Genomic DNA, 22,237 nt, shown 5'->3' on the forward strand with positions numbered 1-22,237 from the left:
ACCCCCTCCTGGCTCTGGTCATTCTGTCCTTCCTCCCCACCCCTATGGCAGCCAGGATGGTTGCTAGGACCTGGAGGAGCCCAAGGCTTCCATTGGGACTGCCCAGTTGGACTGGCCCTGGAAGGCTGGCCCACCGTTCCCTACTGGCTGCAGTGCCACTTCCTCCTCCTCCGTGTAGCACATGGGTCACACCTACTCCTTTTGGGCTGGGTAGGTTCAACCAGCCCCAGAGCCATGGTGTGCCTCCCAGAGCCTTGCAGGTCAGCCCTAGGCCTGGCCAGGTCCTCAGCAGCAGCCAGGCCTCCACATCGAGCCCGCTTTCTAGACTTGGCAGCTTCCACGGGGCCTGAGCTGAGGCCCATTCTCTGGGGCACGGGGGCCTGTGAAGCTTTCTGGGCCCTCTGCCCTGCAGTGCAGACAAGACCCGAGGCAGGGACAGGGCTCTGTGGCAGCCCCCAGGGCAGCAGGCTGTGGTGAAGGCCCAAGAGGAAGGCCAGGCTGGGGAGCTCCTCCTCATCCTCACTGAACCCGTGACCCAGCCCTGGGGCTTCACTAAGGGGAGAGGCCTCCCTGAGAACCTTGCTGGCCCTGAGTCCTGATGGAGGGCCCGAGCGCTTGATGCCCTGGCAAGGAAATGGCTGTGCAGTTCCAGCCTGAGGGGGTTCCTGATATCCTGGAGAGGGCACAGAGCCTTTGTGCCTGAACAGGCCCCTGTCTGTTTGGTGGTGCCTTAGATGGCCATTCTCAGATGAAGGAAAACCGAGTGAATTTTTTGCCAGTGGATCTAATCTAAAAATTCCTAAAGGATCTTCTTGAGATAGAAGGGGAATGATTATAGGAAGAAACATGGAATATCAGGAGTGAAAAAGAGGAATATCCAGTGTTGATATTTGATGAGGATAACATTATTCTCCACTGAGGTTTTTCCTTCTTTTTCTTTTTTCTTTTCTCTTTTTGCCTTTTCTAGGGCTGCTTCCCGTGGTGTATGGAGATACAGGTCAAATGAGAGCTCTAGCCACTGGCATATGCCAGAGCCACAGCAATGCCAGAGCTGAGCCACATCTGCAACCTACGCCACAGCTCACAGCAATGCCAGATCCTTAAGCCACATGAGCAAGGCCAGGGATCGAACCCACAACCTCATGGTTCCTAGTCATATTCGTTAACCATTGCGCCACAACGGGAACTCCTCCACTGAGGTTTTAAAAATGATGTTTGATGTTTCAAAACAAAAAACTACTGTGGCATTTGAAGTGGTTCTCAATGTATTTGCAAACAATATTTAAAAGAGAAAGTCAGAAACTACTAACAAAAAATGCGGTGTGCATGGGCCAACTGAAAGAGCTTCCAATGGCCAAAGTGAAGCAATTTGACCAAGAAAATAAGTAATATAGTAGTAGTTTATAACCCAAAGTATAAAATAAATGGCTATGAATCCCTATTAATCAATAAATGCCTAAATTAATCATTCAGTCAATCAATAAGGGATAATAAAAATATATTGTACAGAAGAATTCCAAATACTTATGTAGGTACTCTGTTCTCAGGACGTGCAGCACAATTTCCTGCTTTTAACTGTAGACTGATTATCATGTCTTATTGTTAAAAAGGACAATATAGAAAGGAAATAAAAAGACAGTGGAAAAATCTAACAGGAGTCAAGGTCAACAACACAAGTGCTAAGTCCTTCCTAGAGTATGTGTATCATTGATATGTGAAGAGAATGGCACTTTACCTCTGTGATCTTCTCCCCAAAGTCCATAAACTGCATCTAATCATGAAGAAACATCAGGCATATTCCAAGTGGGGGACATTCTACAAACTAAGTGACCAGCATCCTCAAAACTGTCAAGGTCATCAAAAACAAGGTGTCTGAGAAATTGTCACAGCCCAAGAGGGGCCTAAGGAGACATGACAACTAAATGTAACCTGGTATCATAGATGGAATACTAGAACAGAAAAAACACATGAGGTGAAAACTAAGGAAGTTTCAATAAAGAGTATGGATTTTAAAGTATGGACTTCAGGAATTCCATACTTTAAATTGGCTCAGTGTGTTAAGAACCCGACAGGGTCCATGAAGATGTGGGATCTATCCCTGGCCTTGCTCAGTGGATTAAGGATCAAAATGTAGCATCACTGCAAGCTGCCGCATGGGTTGCCATTGTGGCTGGGATCCAGCATTGCTGTTGCTGTGGCTGTGGCATAGGCTGGCAGCTGCAGCTCCGATTCAACCCCTAGCCTGGGAACTTCCTAGAGGCCCTAAAACATATATATTTTAAACAGAAAGTATGTATATATATTTGTTTGTTGTTTTTTCTTTTTTCCAGGGCCATACTCGCAGCATATGGAGGTTCTCAGGCTAGGCGTCAAATTGGAACTATACCTGCCAGCTCACACCACAGCCACAGCAATGCAGGATCAAAGCCACATCTGAGACCTACAACACAGCTCATGGCAACGCTGGATCCTTAACCCACTGGACAAGCTCAAGGCTCAAACCTGTGTCCTCATGGATGTTGGTCAGAGGACATTGAGCTATGATGGGAACACCTTTTTTCCTTTTTTTTTTTTTTTTTTTTTTTGAGAGAGAGAGAGGGAGAATATGAACATGAATGCATACCAAGGGAAAAAGAGTAAGAATGAGAATCTAACAGGATATAAACCTGGGTTTCAGGGAGTTCCCATTGTGGCACAGCAGAACCAAATCCAGCTAGTATCCATGAGGATTCGGGTTCTATCCCTGGCCTTGCTCACTGGGTGGGGGATCCAGTGTTGCCGAGAGCTTTGGTGTATGTCAAAGATATGGCTCAGATCTTGCATCGCTGAATAGTGTCTGAATAGACAGACTGAGTGAGATATTGAAGAGGCAAGAATGCTGAAGAAGCTTTGAAGTATGCTTGTGGCAATGACCTAGGCTCATAGCAATGATCTTGGCTTTTAGGGAAGCAAAAGCTAGCACACTGGACCCTGAGGCCCAGTGATGCACCACCATGGCATCTGATTTTATTTGCAATGTCTTGGGCACTCAGTATGCAGGAGCCTTTTAGGACTGACTGAGCCACTGGAAACAGAAATCAAGGAGGAAGTCACAGTACTCGGTACTAGGAAGGGGAGGTGCCTTCCACCTTCCTCGGTCCTGTAGTATTGCTACTTCTCCTCTGCAGAGAAAACATAGCCTGAAGTGTGACAAGTTCTAGCAGGTGTGAGAAGGCTCCCCGCCTTCTTTAGCCCTCTGTGATTTGGAACTGCTCATTCTAGCCTTCACATGGAGTGTATGGTCTCTATCAGGTTTTAGGATTTCATTATAGTTTCTTGCCTTATTCTCAAATTATTTCTCTTTCCTTTATAATTATTTAAAAGTCCACCAGTTGGCTTCTCTAACCATTACAATTTGAGAGATGAGACCCTGTCTTCTCCCATAGGACTCAGCCTTACACTATCTCAGGGACCCGAGAGGCCAGGCCTCCTTCTCTATGCCTGGTTCACATCCTTCTGGTTGAATTCAAGCAGTGAGAGGACACATTTTCCTTTTGAAAAACAAAGTTGGCTGTGGACACACTCTGCAAGTGTACGTTTTCAACTTAGAGCTCTGTGCTCTTTGTTAAAAGCCCCCTTTGGGTTAATTATAAAGTGCCTAAATTATATTTGATTATTTCAGGAGAAAAATATGCACTAGGACAGTGTGTCTGTGCCTGCAAATCCACTGACTGACATTCCATTCTCTACATTCCACTTTTTCTCAAGAAATGTCCTAACTACATGTGTCATTCAAACAAACCAGTTGTGAGAGGCATTGGGAGAAAGCATGGAGCCCTTTCTAGGTTTCTGGGCTAAAATGTACTTTAAAATAGCCCCTCCACTCCTATAACTATCTCTTCCACCCCTGTGCATGTATGAGACCTTCCCTTATGAGATTCCATACTCATGAAAATATGGATAGGATGAAACCAACATGGGAGTACTGTCCTGCATTGTGGCTCTCCCACGTGGTTTGTGGAAGGAGAAACTGGCCTTTCATGGTTGCTGCATCTCATCCACTTTTCCCAGAATGGCTCCTGCTGCCTGAGTTGGTGACGGTAGGACTGGGCATCTTCCATCCCACCCTCTCCCTCAGGTCCTTTGTGGAACTGCTGCAAATCCACCCAAGATGGCATGTCTTCCCTTGGCATCTGTTCTGCAGCTGGGACAATCTCCATGGCATAACACAAAGGGCGATGTGGTTCATGTTGGAAAGCTCTTGAAGTTGAAAACTGCTTTAACAGGCCAAATCCTGGAAACTTGTTTATGAAATGTCCTCATAACTCTTCACGAAGCTGCACTGGGTACATCAACCCTCTATGGCTTGGAGGCAACTGTGAGATGTGAGGACACTCAGGAGGAAATGTCCATTTGTTTTCCAAGTTAGTTTAGCACAAGATCACTGTCACCCATGCAATGGAACATGTTGCTATGGGAACTGCAAAGATGATAATGCGGCTTCAAAAGGTTGACAATTGGAAAAGCCTCTTTTTTTATGTCATGCCCATGGGATGCACATTTTGCTTAGATCATTACTGTTTAAAGTTTGTCCATATAAATTATTTGGGAGCAAATAATTTGTGACTCTTAAAATATTTAGAATATTGAAATTTGGGGAAAAGTATTACCATCTAGGTGCATTAAAATCGCTTGTGTGCTGGAACTCTCACAGGCCTGATGGAGTCAGAGTTGTTATCAGGAAGATATAAAATCTCCCTGCAAAGCCATGTGGAATGGCCCATCTCATTCATGTCTTATCCTGGATTCAGGCCACTGATGAATGGTTAATGCACAGAGTCTTGGTGCATTTCTTTTTTCACTTTCGTCTCCTGAAATTTCCTGCTTTCACAATATAGGTTATAGAACCATGACAGTCTCTTCATGAAACCATGACTGGAGCCACATGCCATATGCCCCCACGCATGTTTGCATCATTACATGGACATGGATGAGTGCATATCTATGTATGAGTGCATGGGTATATACATACCTATTCAGTCCTCATTGTCATGTGGTTGGGGTCTGTAGTCACCACAAACATGGAATCAGTGAACACTGAACCACTGCGCCCATGGGAAATTCAGGGTTAGGTTCCTGCCAGCCTCTGGTCACACTTTTTTGTCTCTTGATAAATACAAAAGCTTATTTTATGTGTGTTTCTGTTTAAAGACACCTTGTTTAATATACACTGTTGTTTCATTGGCACTGAACTCACAGCCAATTGCACTGTAATCCTATGTGTAAACAAAATGTATCTAACCAATGTATTTCCCCCCCATAAAGTCCTAGACAACACTTCAGCACCAAACATGGGGGCCATTTGAAAGAGTTAAATCACACACACACACACCACAAAAATGTGGGGAAATGTGGCACTAAATAGACCAGAGAAGGGGCATTTGCTTACAGTATGAGTGGAAACAAGAAGGCAGAGTTTCACTTTGTTCAGCCTTAGCTGGAAATGCATTTGTAGGTAGATGAATTTTTCTCTTCTCTGTGTGTGTCCACATATGAGCAAAAGCACCCCAAGCCCTGACTTGGGGTGACAAATACATTTTTAGTGAATAGGTGAATTCTCTGATATGGAATCTGTGACTAATGAGAACCAACTGTATGTGTATATATATAAAATCAATAACATCTTCCCACCAGATGGAAGATCCAGTGCTGAACCATGTGGAAGCCAGGGCAGACCTCTGCCAGCCAGAACATACAGTACACTTCCTGTCCCTTGAGCACTTCCTTCTTCTGAGCACTCCGGGAATGAGCTCCCTACTCCCTGGCTCCTCAAGCCCTGGCTTTTATCCTCCTCACAAGGCACCTACAGTGTGTGTTGGAGTGATGCTTTCTTCAGGTGTATGACCTGTTATCCTTTTAGGCTGTGCAGATGTGGAGGGTGAGCCAGGGCCCCATGTTCAGGGCAGTTATCCACAGCTGGTGGGTGAGCCACGTGTGAGAAGATCTGCAATATGGAAATGCTTGCGTCAGGAGACTGGAGGTGGGCAAGGCTCATCTGGAAGATATTATTGGCCTGTCTCCCTTCCATGGCTTTCTTTTTGTCTGGGTTACTGGCTGCCCCAGCCATCATGCAGATGACAAAGGAATGAATTAGCAGTCTAGAGACTGTGCCAGGTCTTGCCTGTACAACCAGGGAGGAGTTGCTCTTCACGTCCTCATCTATAGAACAAGGTCATTTGTTTAGGGAAATCCTATGGTTCTAAAGTCCTTTTTGAAAAAAAAAAGAATTAATAGTGTAATTCTGAGAAACTCGGATGGAATTGTGTAACAAGGTACTTGCATGCCATTTCAGAAACCCTGTTTTTGTCTGTTCCCCCCCCCCCTTAGGGCTGCATCCGTGGCATATGGAGGTTCCCAGGCTAGGTGTTGCATCAGAGCTGTAGCCACCAGCCTACACCTCAGCCACAGCAATGAGGGATGCAAGCCACATCTGCAGCCTACACCACAGCTCACAGCAATGCTGGAACCTTAACCCATGGAGGGAGGTCAGGAACCCAACTTGTGTCCTCAGCGATGCTAGTCAGATTCACTTCCACTGAGCCACGTTGGGAACTCAAGGAGCCCTGTTCTTTATGAAAGTATTCAGGAGATAATGCAATATGTGCTTTATATCTTCTCCACTTCAAAGCTGACTCATTTGCATAAAAACTTTTTGGATGGTTTTTATGAATGATTTGGGTTTTCAGAGTTAAAAGAATTTTTGAGTTGTGATAGCATCACAACCCCTAAAAATTGTTTAATAGCATCAAGATTAGGTAGGCCGTTTTGTTTGGGATTTTAGTAACTGAGAAAGTATAGGTTGTTAGCAGCACTCTGGAGCATGTACTACCCGTAGCACACGCTGTTAGTCACTAAAATTATACTGGTTCTAGACACAACAGGATTCCCATTTTTCAGTTGATGAAACCAAGGTTCAGAATGGCTAGGATGTCGGATACACTCTTCAAATCCAAGTATCCAGGTCCCATAACCTACATTCCTTTTCTTTGGCTTTGCAAAGTATAACACTCTAAATGTACATTAGATTTTATCGGCCAAATGTGGAAATTATGTTTTGCAATTTTTAGCTCCAGTGTAGTTATAAGATCTAGTATATGGGAATAAAGACATTGAGGAAGTAGACTTATTTTACTAGGAACCAACACCTCATCCCTTTTGCAGAACAAAATTAGACTTTAAAAAAAACCCAAGATGTTATTAAAAGAAACTTTCAAATATAGTTTTATATAATTCTGGTAGTATTGCTTTTAAGCTGGTAGATGCTATATATGTTAGTTGCCTTGTGCATCTACCAAGCGAAAAGCACTGTACTTAGCAAAATTGTCAGCAATTTATTTAGATGCCCTTTGACTCTCTGGTGAGCAATGAAAACATTCCCATCTACTCCTCAGGGAGAGTCTGAATGTAAACACATCATTCCTTCTGTTCAGCTCCTGGGCACCCTCTCTACCTTTCTGAGTCTTCTGTCCAAGTTGGTTACCTTGTCACCAACATCCCACTCATGAAAGGGTCAGCACTTCCCTGAGGACTGCTCACCATTGGTCACTTTTCTCTCCTCTCCCAATCAGGACTGTCTTGTCACATCACATCACATCACCTTTCACTCACCAAGTGTTTATGGAGCATTCAGCTCACGCCAGACACTATTCGAGGTACTGGGAACACAGCAAAGAGGACAGGAGAGTAAAATCCCTGCTTGGGGCTTACATTCTAGTGGAGAAAAGAGAAAACAAACAAGAGACGGGGACCGAGTGTTGCTGGTGGACCTGGCAGTGTGCTCCAGAGAGGGACCAGGAGGAGGAAAGGACACCTGAGTGGATGAGACTGAAGCTGGGGACCAGTGAGGGAGGGGTGGGAACAGTGTGGTTGTGGGGGACAGAGGACAAGGTGGAAGAGGCCTGGAGGGAGCAGGTGCAGGGAGGGACTGCAGGTGGCAGGTATATGGAGGGACTGTGAGCGGCCAGAGGCCCCAGGATGGTGGCCTAGGTGGGACCTGGCCAGCAGTGGGGAGCAGAGGGTAACCACTGTGGGTAGAGCTGGGGATGGGCCAAGGGAGCTGGACACGGTAGCTTCCAGCAGTAGGCACAGAGACCAGGTGGAGGCTGTGTTCCTGACACTTTCCAGTTGGGCCGCATCAAGGGTCCAACTGCCCGTGTGGCTCCTGCCCAGGGAAGGAAAGGAAAGCATTCTCCATCATCCGAAGACAGGGGGCTGTGAGCTCCAAGCACGCACTCTGCAGCCAGGCGGGCCTGGGAGCTTCACAGGGTCTCCTCAGTCCATGGGGGGGGTTGAGGTGCCAAGGCAGGCGCTGGGGCTCGGCGGGGGGCCGCAGAGCCTCTGCAGGCGGCGTGGGGTGGCGGGGGGAAGAGCCTCGGAAGGCCACACGGGGGAAGACGGGGCCTTAGCAGGCCCTGTGCGGGGGGTGGGGGGGGAATCCCCCCTCGGTGGCCTGCTGAGAGGCAGGGCCTCGGCAGGCCATGACCTGGGGGGGCGGGGCCTCGGCAGGCAGCGCGCGGGGAGGCGGGACTTCGGCAGGCCGCGCGCTGACAGCGGGGGCCTCGGCAGGCCGCGTGCCACGGAGGCGGGGCCTCGGCAGGCCGCGTGCCAGGGAGGCGGGGCCTTGGTAGGCTATGTGACTGGGGGGCGCGGCTTCTGCGGGCTGAGCGGGGGAGGCGGGGCCTCCGCAGGCCGTTTCCTGGGGGGGGCGGTGCTTCGACGAGCAGCGCGCGGACAGGGGGTCCGCGGCAGGCCGCGTGTCAGGGAGGCGGAGAGGGTCCAGAAGGAGGAAAGGACACCTGAGTGGATGAGACCAAAGCTGGGGACCAGTGAGGGAGGGGTGGGAACAGTGTGGTTGTGGGGGACAGAGGACAACATGGAAGAAGCCTGGAGGGAGCAGGTGCAGGGAGGGACTGTGAGCGGCCAGAGGCCCCGGGATGGTGGCCTAGGTGGGACCCGGCCAGCAGCGGGGAGCAGAGGGTAACCACTGCAGGTAGAGCTGGGGATGGGCCAAGGGAGCTGGACACGGTGGCTTCCAGCAGTAGGCATAGAGACCAGGTGGAAGTTGTGTTCCTGACACTTTCCAGCTGGGCCGCATCAAGGGGCCACCTGCCCTCGTGGCTCCGGCCCAGCGAAGGAAAGGAAAGCATTCTCCATCACCCGAAGACGGGGCTGTGAGCTCCAAGCACACACTCTGCAGTCAGGCGGGCCTGGGAGCTTCACAGTGTCTCCTCAGTTCATGGGCGGGGGGCGGGGGGCGGGGGGGGGTGGTGGTGGCGAGGTGACAAGGCAGGCGCGCTGGGGCTCGGCGGTGGGGCGCATAGCCACTGCAGGCGGCGTGGGGTGGCGGCGGTGGGGGGGGGGCAGACTCGGCAGGAAGACGGGGCCTTAGCAGGCCCTGTAGGGTGCGAAGGGGACCCCCCTCAGTAGGCCTTGCGGGGAGGCAGGGCCTCTTCAGTCCAGGTGCCAGGGGGGCGGGGCCTCGGCAGGCTGTGTGACTGGGGGGCGTGGCTTCTTCAGGCCGACCTGGGGAAGGCGGGGCTTCAGCAGGCCGCGTGCTGAGGAGGCGGGGCCTCGGCAGGCTGTGTGACTGAGGGGCGCGGCTTCTGCGGGACTTGCGCGGACAGGGCGGGGGGGGGCCCCTCTGCAGGCCACGTGCCAGGTGGGCAAGGCTTCTGCAGGCCGCGGGCGGGGAGGCGGGGTTTCGGCAGGCCCTGCGCCGGGGGGGCGGGGCCTCCGCAGGCTATGTGACTGGGGGGCGCGGCTTCTGGGGGCCGCGCGGGGAGGCGGGGCCTAGACAGGCCTTGTGCTGGGGGGACGGGGCCTGGGCAAGCCATGCGCGGGGAGGCGGGGTCTCGGCGGGCCGTGTGCCTGGGGGGCGGGGCCTCAGCAGGCCAAGTGCCAGGTGGGCAAGGTTTCTGCAGGCCCCGCGCGGGGAGGCGGGGCCTCGGCAAGCCATGTGCCAGGGAGGCAGGGCCTTGGCAGGCCGCGTGCCAGGGAGGAGAAGCCTCGGCAGGCCCTGTGCCGTGGGGGCGGGGCCTCGGCAGGCCGCGCGCGGGGAGGTGGTGCTTCGACAGGCCGCGCGCGGGGGGAGCGGGGCCTCGGTAGGCTATACGACTGGGGGGCGCGGCTTCTGCAGGCCGAGCCAGGGAGGCGGGGCCTCGGCAGGCCTTTTCCTGGGGGGACGGGGCCTAGGCAGGCCGCGCGCGGGGAGGCGGGGCCAGGGCAGGCCTTTTCCTGGGGGGATGTGGCCTCGGCAGGCCGCGTGCCAGGGAGGCGGGACCTCGGCAGGCGTTTCCTGGGGGGCGGGGCCTCGCAGGCCGCGCGCTGACAGGGGGTCCTCGGCCGGCCTTGTGCCAGGTTGGCGCGGCTACTGCAGGCCGAGCGCGGGGGGGGGGGCCCTCGGCTGTCAATGTGCCCGGGGGGCGTGGCCTCGGCTGGCCGCGCGCGGGGAGGCGGGGCCTCGGCAGGCCATGTGCCAGGTTTCGGGGCCTCTGCAGGCCCTCTGCCGGGGGGCTTGGCCTCAGCAGGCTATGTGACTGGGGGGCGAGGGTTCTGCAGGCCGAGCGCGGGGGGGCGGGGCCTCGGCTGGCAATGTGCCCGGGGGGCGGGGCCTCGGCAGGCCGCGGGAGGCGGGGACACACGGCTCACACCCAATCCCAGGCACAGCCTAGTTCACAGTCCGCTGCCATCTTGAATCGCGGTGTTGCTCTTATTTCCTCAGGAACCGTTTTTTAACGGCTGGCGCAGCTGCTTCCCTAACTGGGGTCTGCAGTGCAGGCGTGGTGTCTCTGCACTGCGCCCTGCAAGCAACTGAAACCTGGCCAAGCACAAAGGAAAAGAAAAGGTAGACTTTGCTTTATTTCCCAGACTGTACTTTTATGAGCAGGGAATTGTTAATGGGCTTTGTAGGTGACAGTTGAACTGCTGAGGAGAAGAAGGAGGCCTGGGGGGGGCAGAGGAGTCCAGGGCGCCAGAAGAGCCAGTGGGGAGCAGGTGGTGGTGCTGAGGGAGTGAGGGGGCGGTGGGGAAGACGGAGATGAGATGTGAGGGTGGTGGTGAGATGGGAGGATGGTGATGAGGTGGAAGGTTGGCGATGAGATGGGAGGGTGGTGGTGAGATGGGGAAGACGGAGATGAGATGAGAGGGTGGTGGTGAGATGGGGAGGATGGTGATGAGGTGGGAGGTTGGTGATGAGATGGAGGGTGGTGGTGAAGTGGGAGGTTGGTGATGAGATGGGGGGGTGGTGGTGAGGTGGAAGGATGCCAGTGATGAAGTGGGGAGGACAGCGATGAGGTGGGGTTACGGAGATGAGGTGGGAGGATGGTGGAGTTGAGCTGAGAGAGAGGGTGGTTAGGAGATCTGCGGTGAGGTGGGAGGATGGGGGTGAAGGAGGAGGGTGGCGATGGGATGGTGACAGCTGTGATGAAGTGGGAGGTCGGTAATGAGGTGGGAATAAGGCGGGGTGGGTGGTGATGAGGTGAGAGGACAGCTAGAGGAAGTGGAGAAGGGGCTGACTGCAGGGCCAGCAGTGAGAGGGCTGTCACACAGCACAGGAATCTTGACAGGCATCCAGCTTGAGAGGAAAGCCTTCAGGAAGGAGCGGTGTTGGGTGTCATTCAGATGGGCCCAGTTATGGTAGATTGAGGATGTTATCAGCACTACTAAATATCAAATAGACAACCTATCAGCATCTTGTACGAACCTGTAATGGAAACGAATCTGGAAAAGACTAGATATACACATGCAGGGGTATAATGGAATCACTTTTCTGCACACCTGACACACAACATTGGAAATCCACTCTACTTCAATAAAAAAGTTATTCAGGAGGGGACAGGAGCAGAGTAATAATTAGATTATTGTGGTGACAGTCGCCAACTTCCAGCCCCCTTTGGTGCTGGGCTCCTCCTTCGTGCTCTCACAGGTGCGAATGCCTCTGACCCTCTGCCCAGACGTGACTCTTGCTAGAATGTCCATGTTAGAGGGGCTGTGACTCTTTAAAAGGAATTTTTCCCTGGTGGGGTCCCCAGCGTCCCAGGCCTGGCTTGCCAAGAGTGGTCATGAGGGGCCAACTCTCACAAAAGCCCTGGGACTGAGAAGGCCTGCATCAGCTTCCACTTGGAGCCATGGAGGTGGCCAGTTACAAATGCCTTTTTAATGTTGCTCCCAACACTCTGTAACATATCAGGCCATTGCTTCAGGTAACTTCATCGTGAGGCCACTTTCCATTTTATTTCATATTTTCCTGAAAGGATATTGTCCTTGTCAAGCAGACAGGAGCTGACGAGGTGAGGGATCGTAACAATGTGTTATAACTTTGTAAAATTTCTCACCCAGCTCCCTCCCATCATCAACTCAAGACCTAAGATACCGGAAGAGCATCTCTTCTCTCCTCCTTTTTCTTCCTCTGGCTGGTCCTGACCAGAGGGCCCTAGTGAGAGCGGCTCCTGATAATGTCAGGATCTTCTTCGGAACCTGCAGCATAATTCATTTTCCCCGGAATGGATGTGGAGCCTCCCCGTGCTTCCAAATTGGGCTGCACCAACTCTGAGACTTCTGTGTTCCATTTTCTCAATGCTCCAATGAATTGTCAAGACAAAGCTTTGTGTCAAGATAGAGAAGCATCTTTTCCCAGGCCTGCATTTCTGGCTGGGAAACAGGAGCCCAAATCCTAAATGTGTCTATTTGGTCAGCTTACAGTCCAAACAGCGATTTTGGAAATGCAGAGTTTGCAGAGCCTGATGCCTCTCCTGCAGTTTAAATCTGCACGGTTGTCACCAGTTACAGACTATGGCAGATGGCTTGCAGTGTGTAGAGGAGGACAATGGACAAGGAGTCAAAGAGAGAAAAGAGCAGTGCATGTCCTGGTTAAGCTCCTCCAAGTTGCCATTAAAAGTGCATAATTTCACCAGACTCTAGCCTCAAACATCCATGGTCAATTAAAAGCTGTCTCCGGTCAATGGGTTGTGACACAGAGTTTCTATGTTCTAGGGACACCTTCTACCCTTTAGACAGACTGCCTTTCGCCCTGAAAAATGGCATCCAAAGCCCCACTGTCAGCTAACAAGTGTGTAACTTGCATTGGTGGCACCTTCAGGTTTCATGGCATTTCCTGTCTCTTCACCATGTATAGGCTGTGCGTTAAAACTTCCGAAATCCCCTTTTCTATTCTCAAGGGTTCCCACACCCCAGATGATGATGGAATCCGCAATTATAATAAGCAACTTCCAAACAAAATTAAGGGCCCTGCTTTCCTTACAACCATTGCTCTTTTCCCTATACTTCTTCAAACTGGCCCAAGACATTTTAAGGCTGCTGTCTTTGGCTTCTGTGCAGAAAAGAGTGCCTCCTGGTTTCTTCATCTGCTGAAGATGGACCTAGTCCCTTCTCATTTCTTAACCTAAGCTGTGAACCTTTTGCTAATGATGATTTGTAGTCTGAGCTCTCTGGGGTTCAGAGAGAGCTCTGCAGGTGCCTGTCAAATGCTCGACCTGAGAAAGACCAAGCCAAGCTAAATCAAGCACCATGGCTTGACTCAGCTTTCCAAGTTCTGCAGCAGAACAGCAACCGCCCACCCCCACCAGGAACAGAACCTCCCATCAACAGCTTCCTCGCTCCCCCTGGGTTTCTCCCAGTAATTTTTTGAAGATTGCCCGGGGCTGCCAGCCTCATCTGCCTTTTCACTTGGCTCGTTCCTCCTCTCCCAGCTATTTGCTAAAATACAGGGCTTCCTTCCCCTCTTGTTAGAACAAAACTTGCTAGGAAGTTGACCCTAGTCTTCTGAGGCTTCCTTGTGTTGTCCCAAAGCCTGTCAGGTAATTTGTAAGTCTGTTAGTTTAAGTGGCAGAGCTAAAGGCTTTTCTCTAACCAACTGACTGGTTTCCCCTCTGCCTCTGAGCAAGCTTCATTCTAGAGTCAGAGATGTCCAGGCACAGCCTTCTGAGTACACTCTCCTCTTGACTTTGAAATCTTCACTGGGCTTTGCCTGCATCTATGCTGGACGATGAGCCTCGGCAACACACGAGGACTTCCATGCCTCACTGGTCAGCACCACTGTGCTGCTGGGCTGGAGCCTCCATCCTCCATTCCTATATCCATGCCTACTTTTCAGGCTCACTGGTGAAGAAATAGGATGAGGAAGCAGGAAAGGATCAGAGGCAAGGAGCATGGTCTCACTGACAGTCCATAAGCCTGAATATCTGAGTTTCAGCTCCTTTTATGCAGGTTTCACAGCTGAGAAACTGAGCCCACCCAATCCTCATTCTGTCTTCACACCACAAGGCTGGCATGGGCAGAGTGCCATCAGGAGAGAACACAGCTCCCACCATGGAGAACCCCTCTAAACTTGCTTGCACCAAAGTCTAGTTCCAACAGCATGTGGCCCGTGGAAAATGCAGCTGCGGTCAGTAACTGAGGTTCTCAGACAGCCTTGCCCTTGCATCCTAGCTCCTGGCACATGCTCCTTCCTGATTCGCCTACCATGAAGCACGTGACCCCTCTGATGAAACACATATGTGATGACTGACATCCTGGGTTTCTGCCCATGGCAAGTAGGCCCCTGCAGTCACTGGACCACAGTTCTCCCCCACCGAAGGACCCTGCAGGCCATGGAGCACCATGGCTTACAGCAGGGTTTTGGCCCCCATCACCAATGTCATCCCACTAAGTATGTGCCAAGAAGACTCTTGTTAAGCCTAGAACCTAATTTGATATGTGGAAGATCCATCTTCACATGAGACCTCAGACTGGTGACAGTTTGGTTTACAGAGAGAGGGTCACAGTCCCAGAGGAGAGATCTACCCAGCAAGGGTGCTCAATGAGGAAGACAGAGCTTTATCCCCTTATTCCTGCAGCATCCACCCTTGACCTTCATGGTTCACTTTGGTCTCAGGCTTTCTCCCAGTGTTGAAGTGAGGGTGTGGGTGTTGTCCTGTACCTCTCCTAGGTCTTAAGAGTACAGCCAACACTCAGCCTCCTCCTACACTCTGGCCCCTCAATCAGCCCTGGACACCTAATGTGGATATGACAGACATGCAGCTGCTGCGACAGCCCCTGATGAGTGCCAAGACCAGCCTTCCCAGTGAGTCCACTCAGGACCTGAGGCATTGCTCAGCTGGCTTGCTGCCACCAGCAGCACTGAGTCAGGTGGTGGTCCTTCCTCACCCAGCAGAGCCAGGCTCTCCTGGACTGTTAACATGGAATTTGGAGGGAATCTTGTGCCTCAAAGAGCATCACTCTTCTGGGGAGAGAAGAGGAATGCATGTGACAATATTAAAGCCAAGGCTGTGTGGTGAAAGTTTAATAGAACAAATATATGGCTGGCTGGCTGAGGAATAATAAAATCACTCTGATGATGAGGACTTTACTGCACTGGTTTCCAGACCCTTGTTTGCTAAATAAATATATTTACTTGGACTCCAAGCTACTGGGTGACCTTGGTCCAATGACTCCACTTCTTCCAGCCATTGTTTCTTCATTGTAAACTGAGAGGATGGGGCTCTGTGAGTGATTCTTGGAGTATCCTCGTACTGGGGGAGGAAGTCTCATATTTTTGGAGCATAAATACTCTCTACCAGTTACTGGGCATGTTTTCAGGGGGTGCAGAGTTGACCCTAGTCTTGTTGCTCTTGTGCTGGTGGCAGGAAGCCATTGTTGCTGCCTTCCAGGACATTGTTGTCCGATGGGGAATGTGTGATGGGGTCTTTCTAAATCCCCTGACCAACCCCTCCCCCTGGTCAAATAAATTCCAAAACTCTTTTAAGAAACCTCTGAAGGACTGACATGAAAGTATTTGTACTGTAGATGTCCCCCAGATGATTCACTTATTGGTTGATGAATTTTATAATGTGTGATTAGATTTAGTCTAAGATCATAAGTCCTTTCTTATGAAATGTACATGCAGCTAGCACCCATGTCTGCATTATTCTCTGGGACTTGAGTAAGAATCTTGTTTGAAAGTCACTGCTATCAGGAAGCAAAGTGTTTGGGGTGTGTGCAGCCTGAGCGTGGCCAAGAGTTGAGTCCCTCTGGTTCATGCAGCTCTACCAGATAACCTGCTGTCACATAACCTACTGCGATGTTTCATCCATGTAGAGTATGTTAGCAGCTGTCCGGTGGGGCCTAGAGCAGCTCACTGCAGAAAGGAGTGTGGAGAGAGGGGTGGCTGAAGTGGGTATGGGGTCCAGAACAGGGCTCTGTGAGGGGAACCCAGGAAAGGTGTCTGTGTCAAGACTGATCACCCCACAGCACCATTGGAATGATTGAGGGAGGGAGAGTGTGATATGAAAAATAGCAAACCCAAGGAGTTCCTGTTGTGGCACAGTGGAAACAAATCTGACTGGTATCCACGAGGATGCAGGGTTGATCCCTGGCCTCACTAAATGGGTCAGAGATCCGGCATTGCCGTGAGCTCTGGTATAGGTCATAGACATGGCTTGGATACCTCATTGCTGTGACTGTGGCTGTGGCTGTGACCAGCAGCCACAGCTCTGATTAGACCCATAGCCTGGGAACTCCCCTATGCTGCAGGTGTGGCCCTAAGAAGCAAAAGGCAGAAAAATAGCAAACTCGGGATATGCAATACACACATATATATTTTAGATTTCGTACATGTATAGCCATGGCACTGACAGTTGATAAAATGGGTTCATTGATAAAACCGTAGGTATTGGCAAGATTCTTATGTTTCTTAAAGAGAGATTAATACATATAAAAGATTAGAACTGTTAAGGAATGAATGGCTTAGGGATAACAATTAATTGTCTAGTTGTGAAAACAACCTCTCTGCCTAGATTCTGCAGGCAGGAGTACAGTGAAATGTCAGGTTTTCTGGGTTTTTTTTGGCTGTACCTGCAGCATAGAGAAAGAGGCTAGGGACTGAATCCCACCTAAGCTGGAACTGTGGAAATGCCACATGCTTAACCTGCTGCACCCCCGTGGGAACTCCACAAGATGTCATTTCTTACAAATTTTCTAAAATTTAATCTTTACCTGTTTCAAACGACTCACCTCTATTGGTTGAAATTAGTAAGTTTTGTTACAAAATTGAATAGCAAGAGGAAACTGGCTACATACACGTTCCAAGTGGCTTGTCTCCCTTCTAGAAACCGCCAACCTGCCTGCTGCCATCCTGCCTCCCCAACCAGAGCAAGGCCTCTTGAACCACCTCCAAGCAGCTGTCCTCCCCAGGGCAGCCTCAGGTTTCTACAGGCTCCCCAGCTGAGATGTCCCTGGGGTGCAGTGCTGTCGCCTTCCTCTCCTTCCGTCCAACTCCATGTCCACAGTGAAGGGTCCCAACGGAAACCCAGGGATTTGAGGGAGGCCCTTTCTCTTGGAAAACAGCCCCTGTCTAGAGGCTTACCGCCTTCTGAAGCCATTCCCACAGGCATGGGCCTGGACCACCATGGGCTGGTGGCCTCAACGTGGACAGTCAAGAGCAGGACCCAGCGAGGGACCTGCCCCAACAGACGCTCAGGACGCAAGTAAAGGAGCCCAAGTTTGAATCTCAACAGTAGAATGCGGGCCTGCAGTCATTCTGCAGTGGGGGAGGGGCCGAGGGCAGGTGAGCCTGGGTGGGGGTGGGGTGCCATTCCATGCTGGCCTCTGCAGGGAGGCAAGAACCAGACGTTTCTTCCACCTTATGCAGGGGCCAGACAATTGTCCAGTGCCTCGTCAGGCAATGTATGTGGTGGTTTTCAGAGTCACAGCAGCAAGGTTTGTCTTGATGTTCCCTTTCCCTTTGTTAGTCATCAACTTGTTTGTTGTCCTTCAACCCCCTCAGCTTCCGTCCTGGCTCCAGGCTCCCTTCCCCAGAGGCCAGACTTTCTGAACAAAATTCACCTTTTATCATCTGATAACCACGTGCGTTTTCATGGCCACCTGGAACCCAATGTTTATGGTTTGGCTTCTCTCAGCAGACCCACCATTTGTGATTTGTGTGTGTCCGTCTTTCCTAAGGAAGCCGTCTTGTGTGCCAACCAGCATCCAGCAGGACCCACCTTCCTCATGTTCCTTTGTGCTGGAAAGCCCCAGTCTATCCAAAAAGCCGCTGCACAGCCCACGTGTCCAAGACCAGAGATCAGTCTGACGTGTTTCCCATATTATGACATTGCTGGTAAGTATTGTATGTTTTACCTTTTTAATGATCGAATGTAATATTTTCAACAAATCCTCCCTTCTCAGGGATCACAATCCACTTGTGTGAGATAGAATTTGCAGTGTTGAGTCCTCCTCCCCCCTCTTTCCCCTGTCCACTCAGTCCTCGTTCCCACTGGTAATCAGAGATACTTGTTTCATTCACATCTTTTCAGAGATCTTTTGGGCAAGGAACATTGAATGCAATCCATTTGCCTTTTCAAAAATTATTTCTTTGTCTCTGAAAATTAAAATGTGCACAGGGATGTAAAATGTTGGAGGATAATGTGAGAAAGCAATTATATATGTATAATATATATGTATATATACGTGTGTGTGTGTCTGTATGACAGGGTCCTTTTGCTGTACAGTTGAAATAGACAAAGCATTGTAAATCAACTGCAATGGAAAACTTAACAATTATAAGGTAAGAGTTCATCTTGGAAAAAAGTAAAAAGGAAAAATAGAAAATTAAATCTTGTCTCCGTATATCTGAGTATTATTTTTGTCACCTTCATACTGCCATTGTGGCTCCTCTGTTACTGGACTAACCTTTATTATGGGAGTTTCTACATTCTCTTGAAATTCAAGGAACTGAAAGAACAGAGTGTGCAAATCCAGGCAATATCAAAAGTAAATATCCAGCTCCATTTAAATTTTTCATTTCCTATACACAGTGCCTGCCTTTAGCCTTAACTCTGTCCTATGCAACATTTTGGACATATCTTTACTGAAAGTTCTTTCCCTATTTATCTGAAATTTACCTTTCCCTCAGCATCAGCATTTATCTGGCAAGACTAGCCAAAAAGGGTAACATATTAGGCGCTTAGTAGTGAGCAGTTCTAGAGAGGATGAGAACTTGGACTAGAAACTGAAGTGTGCATTTTGGTCCAACCCAAAATAAAATGGCAAAGGGACCCCAAATCTGCAGGATGAAATGTCAATGGAAGAGGCAGGATATAGGATTGAGTGTTTGTGCTTCGTGGGGTTAAGGACAGAAATAAGGGACAAGAAGACAAGTTAATGTACTAAATATCCCAGAGATCTGGGTTTTTTTTTTTTGGTCTTTTATTTATTTTCCTTTTTAGGGCCAGACCTGCAACATATGTGAGTTCCAGAATAGGAGTCAAATCGGACCTACGGCTGCAGGCCTATGGACACCCACAGCAATATGGGATGCAAGCTGTGTCTGTGACCTACAACATAGCTCAAGGCAACACCAGATCCTTCTTTCACTGATGGAGGCCAGGGATCAAACCCACATCCTCGTGGATACTTGCCAGGTTCGTTTCTGCTGAGCCACATTGGAAACTCCTTGTATTTCTAGGATTTAAAAAATCAACTACCCGTGAAATGCATGTGCACCTTGAGAGAGTGCCAGTATTTTATGCACCAATGTCCACTCTCCTTTTGGACAAAGCCAATCCCACCTAAGACCTGGCCTGCAAGCCCTGCTTATAAGCTTGTGAATTTCCTGTCTGCATCCCATAACCTTCCACTTTAGAATCTAGGCTCATCATTACCTATGGTCCCATCTGCATCCCTTAGAAAACAAAACAGAGACACAAATGAGAAACAGTTCTCTGACTCTTATTTTCATGTTGAGAATTAATGTCACCTTACACTCTCCTAATGATATGAATGAGTAGTCATGTTTTGTGTGGTGAGAAGAGAGGACAATTAGGAAACTTGCCAAGGGAGATAAGGGGTGGAAACCTAATAGGACTGCAACCAAATCTCTTGGGAGGTGAAATTCATTCTCTGCTGTAGCACCACTACAATTCCTACTGATGTTAGGGTGTCGGGGAAGGCAAGAGAGGTTTATAAGGAGTGTCCCACAGTGAGAAAAAGACTTGGGAAGATGCTTCAGAAGCTTCTTACCCCTTGCAAAGAAAAATGGACTCAAAAGAGAGTGAGAAGCTGAGGTGAGAGGATTTCAAGCAATATCATGGTGAGCTTTCTATCAAGTACCTCTTGATGAGGGATTGAAAAAATAAACAATTTGGAAATATTTCTCTGTATTTGAGCTCTTATAATGAAAATTTTAAATGTTTTTCAACCAATAACTTCATATAAGAGGATTGGTGAGGCAAGCATTGTACCCAGGCTCTCAAGAAGGGCAGGCTCCTTGTTGTCTCCTCCCCTTGTTCAGGCATTCAACCAATTATTTACAAGATCCTCACTCATAGCTCTGATATAGTATTTGAATGCATCTTCTCAGGGACCCTGATAGAAAATCACATTGTGGAAAAGTGACATTCCCAATCTGCAATCAATTTTTGTTTACTACCTCCAAACCCTACATCCTAGAGGCAGAGATAATCAAATTAGCTGAAATGTAATTAGGGAAAACCAGTCATGGATGTGGGTGTCTCAATGTCTTTTGGACCCTTATCTGATTATTCCTGCAGAGAGCTTCAGGGCAGGCACTGAGAGCTGAGGAGAAACATCTCTGGAAATGGATCACAAGCATCAGAAGACAGGTAATCTCCCACTTGCTGATGGAAATTTAAAGGCACTGAGAGATTCCAGGTTTGTGTCTTGTGGAGGTTTCAAGTCTGTGCCCTTGGGAGCTCTTGGTGTTGTTAGATGTAAGGGCTCATGAGAGGTATCCTGTTGATGAAGAAATGCTCCAACGTTGCAGCTAACCGGAGAACAGTCCTGATGGTTCACATTTCTTTGCAAAGTATGACAATGTCAGGTCAGTAAGTTGAATCTGCTCCTATTTATTTGTTGGTTGATTGCCAACGGAAATTCTGTGATGTAGTCAAAGAAGTAGGGAGGGAGAGTACAATTGTTCCCAAAATACCTGCTGTGGTATAATTGGCCAAGATTGTCAAGTTTACTTCACACGGATAACCAAAACCTTACAAAGGAAACACCTATGAATCAACCTTTATTGAAAAACTTCCATGCATTAACTAACTACACCGAGAGCAAAACATTTGAGTAGAACAAATGCATTTGGAAAAGCTCTAGGCATGGAAACAGGAGAAATTTCTCTCAGAGTGTTTTCCATGTCTACAATTCATTGCTAGAAATTCTTTTTAATGGAACCCTAAGGCTTGCTAGGTAAAAGGACCTAATATTTCTAGAAAAAACAGTAAGCAAAACTAAGGAACTGCAGCCCAAAGGGCATGAATACCCTTGGCCCAAATTGAGGATACCGTGCTTAGGCTGGAGCTCTCCGAACTCTTTCATGGGGATCATATCTAAATGGACAGTTTTCAAGTTTGCAATTTGAATGTGGGAGATCATCTCACAAGAGAGAGGTTGAAGAGGAGAAGGTCAGAAAGTTCTCAATGAGAAGACATATCAAAAAACTCCCCAGAGGATGCCAATTCTCCATTATATTCCTCTCTTGCAAGAATACCTGGGCTAGGTATTCACACATCCCACGCCAGCAAGCATGCACATGTCCACTAGTGGCTAGGGCTGTCAGGTGCAGGGACTACCCTCCACCAACCGCTCCTAGCATCTGTTGAGGCGGGTCTGCTTGGGAAGCCAGTAGTGCATGCATGAGGGCAGAGGGTGGTTTCCCAACGGGTGGCCCGCCTGGGGGTGGGGCCAGTCATGGCGGCCTTTCTGCTTAATTCTGTGAAGGCCCTGGTAAGGCATATGGGGACTTTTCACGTGTTGGGTGTGAGCCCTCAGCACTCTTTTTCACTCTGTAGGATATCTGGGCCCTCCTCTGTGTGGGTTCATGCCAGCATGGAGTTAAGGTCCGGAGCAGTGTTTCCACCACAGTTTATTGGCAGCACTGTGGGTCGGGCTGCATGAAGACTTGAGTGATTGCAGGGCCTCCAGAGGCAGGTGCATAAAGTTTGTGGGCCATTCAAATGTGTGCCATTCCAGCATGCAGTTCTCAAGAGTAGGAAAGCTAGACAGAAACATTTCCAACTGGAAAACCCTCATGCACTTCCCAGGAAGTAGCGCAGGTCACTGGAAAATCAGTGAAGAGCCAAGGTACATGATCATAGTTTCATTGCTGTCTCCTTCAGAACATAAAAATTACTGTCAATGCTCATATTCAAAAGGCATGCTTGGGTCCATGGTGGGGACAACT

The 22,237-nt window shown here is 49.5% G+C and overlaps 1 long non-coding RNA gene across 5 annotated transcripts in view; it reads left to right on the forward strand.

The window, feature by feature from the left end:
- Positions 1-15,464, forward strand: part of LOC146396298 (uncharacterized) — a 35,261-nt gene extending 19,797 nt beyond the window's left edge. Inside the window, exons 1-3 of one of the 5 annotated variants that reach the window (XR_014826478.1) lie at positions 9,624-9,697; positions 10,760-10,882; positions 12,376-15,464. This is a non-coding gene — a long non-coding RNA (uncharacterized LOC146396298). Of the gene's footprint in view, positions 1-9,623; positions 9,698-9,895; positions 10,140-10,342; positions 10,396-10,759; positions 10,883-12,375 lie in introns of those variants that run through there. The other 4 variants (XR_014826477.1, XR_014826476.1, XR_014826475.1 and 1 more) reach the window with 4 other exon arrangements.
- Positions 15,465-22,237: the final 6,773 nt, after the last annotated feature.

Source organism: Sus scrofa, chromosome 14 (assembly GCF_054392235.1).
Source record: "Sus scrofa isolate SSC_HxYL_T2T_F1_AM1 chromosome 14, Sscrofa_HxYL_maternal_Yorkshire_Landrace_v2.0, whole genome shotgun sequence".
In the NCBI taxonomy this organism is placed as follows: domain Eukaryota; kingdom Metazoa; phylum Chordata; class Mammalia; order Artiodactyla; family Suidae; genus Sus; species Sus scrofa.